The sequence below is a fragment of the Manacus vitellinus genome, unplaced genomic scaffold, assembly GCF_001715985.3.
Source record: "Manacus vitellinus isolate BGI_N305 unplaced genomic scaffold, ASM171598v3 scaffold_71_pilon, whole genome shotgun sequence".
NCBI lineage: Eukaryota > Metazoa > Chordata > Aves > Passeriformes > Pipridae > Manacus > Manacus vitellinus.
Window position 1 is genome coordinate 1,378,520 of NW_021940761.1, and position 6,459 is coordinate 1,384,978.

The following is a 6,459-nucleotide window of genomic DNA, read 5'->3' on the forward strand; positions in this document are numbered from 1 at the left end:
ATTCTACGTTCAAGTCTAATCAGACATCTAAGTCCAATCAGAATTCTAATTCAAATTCTAATTATAATTCTATGTCTAAGTCTAATTATAATTCTATGTCCAAGTCTAGTCAGAATTCTAAGTCTAATCAGAATTCTAATTCTAAGTCCAGATATAATTATAATTCTATATCCAAATCTAATCAGAATTCTAAGTCCAGTTAAAATTCTAATTCTATGTCCAGGTGTAATTATAATTCTATGTCCAAGTCTAATCAGAATTCTCAGTTTAATTAGAATTCTAGTTCTATGTCCGGGTATAATCATAATTCTGTGTCCAAGTCTAATTATAATTCTATGTCCAAGTCTAGTCAGAATTCTAAGTCTAATCAGAATTCTAATTCTAAGTCCAGGTGTAATTATAATTCTATATCCAAATCTAATCAGAATTCTCAGTTTAATTAGAATTCTAATTCTATGTCCAGGTATAATTATAATTCTAAGTCCAAGTCTAATCAGAATTCCATGTCTAATTAGAATTCTAATTCTAAGTCCAGATGTAATTATAACTCTATGTCAAAGTCTAATCAGAATTCTAAATCTAATTTGAATTTTAATTCTAAATCCAAGTATAATTATAATTCTATGTCCAAGTCTTACAAGAACTTTAATCCGAATTCTAATTGGAATTCTAAATCCAAGTGTAATTATAATTCCATTTCCAAGTCTAATCAAAATTCTAATCATAATTCTATGTCTAATTTGAAGTCTAGTTAGATTTCTAATTCTAGTTCTAAGAAATGAAGCTGGAGGCACCCATCCCAAAAATAAATGTGACTTTCTCCTGCCCAATCTCTGGATTTTCAGAAGCCAAACTCTGATTTTCCACCACGCTAAAAGCGCTTCATAAAACCTTGAGTTTAGTTTTGTTTACAACTAACAGTGTTTTCTGATTTCATGGCCCCGATTTTGGACTGAAAATGCGGGGGGGGGAAAAAACCCCAAAACTAAAAAGCACTTTTTTTCCATAGAAAATTTAGTTTTGTTGAAAAAAATAAATAAGTCTTTAAAAGTGACCATTTTAAGAGCAACAGGGAGAGGACAAAAAATTGAAGGAGGCAGAAACGCGGGTCCTGTTTCAGCCTCTCCTCATTTCTTGCCTTGCCTATGGAAGTCAGGCCCTGGAAGCTCATCTGCTCAGACAGACAAAAAGGTGATTTTTAACCCCATCTGTCCAAAAGCAAATCCTCCCTGAGGAAATTCTGTCTCCCAGGCGAGGATTTTTCGTTGTAAATCTGTTGTGTGGGGGACAACTTAAAGACACTCAAGGCAAGAACAGGACGTGGCCAAGCTCGGCTTTGAGGACAAGAAAATCCACGCCCTGCGTGGGTTCTGATTTAATTTTTTAAATAAAAACCTGCTCAAAATTCAAATCATATTCAAATGACAGGCTGATCACTGGCGATAAATTCCAGCACCATCAGTTTCTACACCTGCCCCTGGAAAAGGATCGGAGGTGTCTGTGAGGTGGAACCTCGTGTCGCCGAGGTTTGCTCCTTCCTGGGGCGCTTTGGAGCGGGGGTGGGAGGGTCAGAGCTTCTGGACTCGAGTCCATCCGCAGGGGACATGCCACCCACCACCCATCAGCTGCACAGCAATCCCCCGGTGTGACTCCAGGGGGGCAAAATGGTTTTTTTCCGCTCGTTTTTAGGGTGTTCGTTGGAACAAAAGCAGGAGTTTTCCAAAGCAGTGATTCCAACAGGAGCAGAGACGGATTGTGAAACGTTTGCAAACTCCTGCTGTCCTGACACCTGGCAAAGCTCAAGGCTTTCCACCAGGCCCAGCAGGGGCTTCCAAACCCTGGTAAAACAGGGGATGAGATTATCTGTAAGACTAAACCCGACTCCTTGTTGATCCAGTCGTGTCGTTGAGTCTCAAGAGCAAATTACCCGCCTTCCCACAGCTCTCTGGAACACTCCACAACGCTCTCCCAAAAACTGCTGAGGCCCTGGAAGCCACGAGCCATCCCCAGTGCGTCGTGGATGGTGATAAGGGCAGGGAGAGCCAAAGAGATGTTTGGAGAATATTCCATCAAGAGAAGAGTCTGATTGATTTGGAAATTGGGATCACAGGGCTGCTGTCGCCACTTGATGACGGTGGGGACCAAAATGTCCTTTGAAACACCGGGATCACTCCCCAGCTCCAATTCAGCAAGGAGCTGGAATCAGTGAAAGAATGTGGCAAGGAACAGTAATTTCTGGAGCTCTGAAAATTCATGGAACTGAGATAAATTAAGATAAATTAAGAGTCAGAGAAGAGTCATGTCCTTTCCACCCCCATAAAGCATCAAAACAAACCTCTCTATTAAGGCTATCCCAGTGAAAGGACATGAATCTGCCCCTGCTGAGGCTCAAATAACCCACTAATATTTTTCCCACTTATTTCCCTCCCCCATTCCAGAAAATGTTCCTTTTTTAAGACTTTTTTAAAAATTTTTGAACGCATCCTTCTACAGTCCCTAATCTAATAGGTCACCCTCACAGGGGCCCCAAAGCAGAAAACCCAAAAGTGAGCGAAAATAAGAATTAAATAAAATATAGAAAAAGTAATTAGTTGAATGGATTAAAATTCTGATTTTTAAAAGCTGTGTTGTAACCAAAGAAAATGTTGTTTAGTTCAGCAGAGTGTAAAACAGGGAATCAACAAAATTCTCCTGTGCTCTCATAGGTGCTTCAGCAAGAGCTTTGTAAAGCGTTTGTTGTGGGGTTTGGTACTGACCCCAATTCTTTCTTCCCAAGGAAAAAATCCAAGAAATGGTAAATATTGCTTGAGTTAACTCAAATTTCTTTTTTTTCCCTTTATTCCTTCAGCCAGAAAACAGTAGGAAAAGAACAGTTCAGATCAAACACGACATTTCATTGTATCTGAAACAAAACCTTTCAGTTTTGGCTTGGGGTGAATTTTACACTATTTATAAACACAACACTTAACCAAATTTCGCCTCACAATATCCTGTTGAAATCCAAATATTTCCCTTCTAAAGCTTCCGAAATAAACCCAGTTTTAATTAGGGAAGGCCCCACCCTTTCCCCTTCGATTTAACTTATTCTCAACACCAACTCACAAGTTGTTTGTGTCAAACTGAAAAATGCCCAGTTTGGGCACGTCAGCTCAACGTTTTTGGAGCTCTGCTTTGAGTAGAAGCCACGCTGGGGCCCCGAGGGGCATTTTGGGGGCTTGGCTTGGGCTGCCTCGTGCCAGGTGCTGTAGGAAGGCACTGAGAAAAATACAATGGCCTGTGTTATTGTTAATAATATCATTATTATTAATATTATTTATATTATTATGGGAGCCTGGGTGCTGCTGGTTTGGACATTTAACCACAAAAAAAAAAAAAAAAAAGCAGGGGACAAAACATTCACCCCTTGTTTCCTTTTATCTTTGGGTTAAGAGATCTTTCCTTTGGCCTCCTCGTTCCCCGGGGTCTCGGTAGGAAGACAGTGAGAAAAATACAATGAGCAGTGTTATTACTATTATTCTTAATATTAATAGTAATATTATTATGGGAGCCTGGGTGCTGCTGGTTTGGACATTTCACCATCAAAAAAAATACAGAGGACAAAAGCTTCACCCCTTGATTCTTTTTATCTTTGGGTTAAGAGATCTTCCCTTTGGCCTCCTCGTTCCCTGGTGTCTCGGCAGCTCTTGCTGCACTGGAGGTTTGACTTTGTGCACTACAGTCGATCCCTAAAAGCAGCAGAAACGGATGATCATCCCCTCAGGATCAGAATATCTGCTTTGGCTCTGAAAAAAACGTGCAAGGATGGTTGGGGAGATGGAAAATAATATGAAACACTCACTACCAGCATGGAGCGGAGAAACTTCGGAACCCACTGTAGTCATTGACTCCCAGATGGTCAAATGAACAACATGTTTCTATTCCTGTATTTAATTAAATCCTAATTATGCCACCAACAGGGTTCAAAACAGCATTATGAAACAGCTTGCATGAATCCCAAAATACTATTGGCTGAGGGCACTTTGAACTCGGGTAATTATCTCCCCCAAAAAAGCGCTCACGGTGGGGCTGTAAAGCCTCTGTGCCAGGCAGCCCAAAGACCCAGCTGAAGATTAAAAGTGAATTCATGGAGAAAATACTGGGCTCAAGATATGGAGGTGATAAACCGAGATTTCAAATCACCAGTGAGACCAGCTGGAAGATGCTGGGAGCTGGGGGGAGATTTGCCAAGCCTCCAGGACACCCCGGGACCCTCCATGGAGGCTTTGCCTCTTCTCATCGTTGGCCCGTAGGTAAACTGGACCCAGAATAAAACCAACTAGCTCTAATTTAATTCTTCCCCTGGCCAATCACGTGAGTTAATTAAAAGCAGCTGCCTGAAATATTCCTTTGAATTGTCTTGTTGTTGTTGTTGTTGTTGTTGTTGACAGAAGGCCCTTTATTGCAAAGAAATATTTTGGAGGATCTTTCTCTTTCGTTTTTAATATCGCAGCCAAAACAACTTGGAAGGGCACTTGCCCGAGGAGTTTAGGGGTTTGCAGAACTTCCCTGAGAAGAGCTGGGAAGGCCCATCCTAAAATCATCTTCTTCCACCTTTTAATGTCATTTCAAGTTTCTTTTCAATTTGATACTCAGAGCAGGCATCACCTGCCCCTTTCCCACTTACAAGCATCACACGGACACATCTCAGAACATCAGCCAAGGTTCACCACCCTACAAGCCGCAGGGACAAGGAAAAGCACAAAGGACATTAAAAATAGACCATTACCAGATTCAACTTTCATTAAAGTTTTCCTATTTTGCAATATTTTCTCTGGTGGACCCTCACAACACCTGTCAACCAGCCTCGGCCTGAGAAGACCCCTTTTCTGTGCAGATCAGCACAGGGCAAAAGAAGGAAGAGGAAGAAACATTCTGTCGTTGTATTTTTAATTTTCTCTTTTGAGGTATTAAAATTTAAGCCATTCAATTTAAAATCCTTAGAAAAAAGGATGCAGTGCTGTTTTCATGCCTGGCTACATGAATTCTCTATTTGCTTTATGAAAGTGGTCAGAGGAAATAAGGTAGAGCTTCTGTGTGGGTTTACAATTTAAAACCTAAAAAAAAAAAAAAAACACTAAGAAAAAAGAGAAAATAAATAAGAAAAGGAAACAGAAAGAGAGAAAGAGAAAGGAAAGAAAAGAAAAAAACCCAGTCAAAATTTTCTGTCCCAAATCCATCATTTGTGAGGATTAGATTTTCAGTGAAAATTCTAAACTTGCAAGGGAAGGTTTTATATTTGAAAAAATTTTACCTCCTCCCATCACCTTTGGAGGTATTTTTCAAGATGATCTCAAATTTCTAAGGAAAGCAGATCACTTTCAGGAAAAAAAAAGGTGCAAAAAGAGCCAGTTGGGTAAAGGGAATTAAATTCCCTGGAAAACCTAAACATCATTGAACGTTCTGTTGGGTTGGATCGGCTGCATTTAGAAAAAATCCCGACCAAAACCCCAAATGTTCTTCAGGAAAACGGAGAATGGAAAACCCCTGGATGGAAGAAATCCTGGCTGAGGACAACTCTGTGTGTCTTTAGCAGACAGGAGGAGACCAGAGAAGCCTCCAAAGTATCCTAAGTGCTGGGAGCAACCAGGAATCTCCTGTCGGGGTGTCCCCACTCAGGGATGGAAGGTCCCTTTGCCACCACCTTGCTAAGGTGCCAAAAATCCTGGGAGAAGTGAGCATGGAAGCCTCAGCTCCCTTGAATATTCACTATGGCAATATTTTGAAATTAAATATGACAAGGGAACCTTCACTCCCTGGGATTTCCATTTGGAAATGAAACACCCAGTGCTCCCACTTCCCACCGGATTTACCAAGACAAGAACATTTCTCACACCCCTGACTCTCAGCCTTTTATCTCCAACCTCATTTCCAGTGATTCATCTGAAAAAGAGAGCAGAGTTTGCCTCGGTCTTTCCTTTTTTTTCCCCAGTGAGGCCTCCTGCTCCCTGAAATCCCCAAAAATCGCTGACACAGTGCGCTCCTCCAGGAATCCAAAGCCTTTCCCACTGAGTTACAGGCTGCCAAGGAGGCTATATTATAACAAAAGGAGTTTTTTATATCCTCCTGTAGGCTGAAACACTGGAAACTACCATGAAATGTGCATTATCTGAACGGGATTTGTTGGTGGTTGGAATCAACTTATTTAGGAGATTTCCAGCTGAGAACGGACACAACAGTGGTGCAGGCGGTGTCTGAACCCTCTTGGCCCCAGTCCTGGGACATACTATCTTAAGAACTTGTCCTTCTGAGTCACTGCAGTGGAGGGGACAGGATTGCTCTTGTCATGTTGGGTGAGTGGCCTGAAATGTAGTCGTGGCTCAAGAGGGGGTCGGGTGAGACATCTCCACCACCACAGGCATGCCATCATTTCCCAGGGACCTTGCAGAGGGGTAGTGTTTAAAAATTAAAAGGAAAAATAAC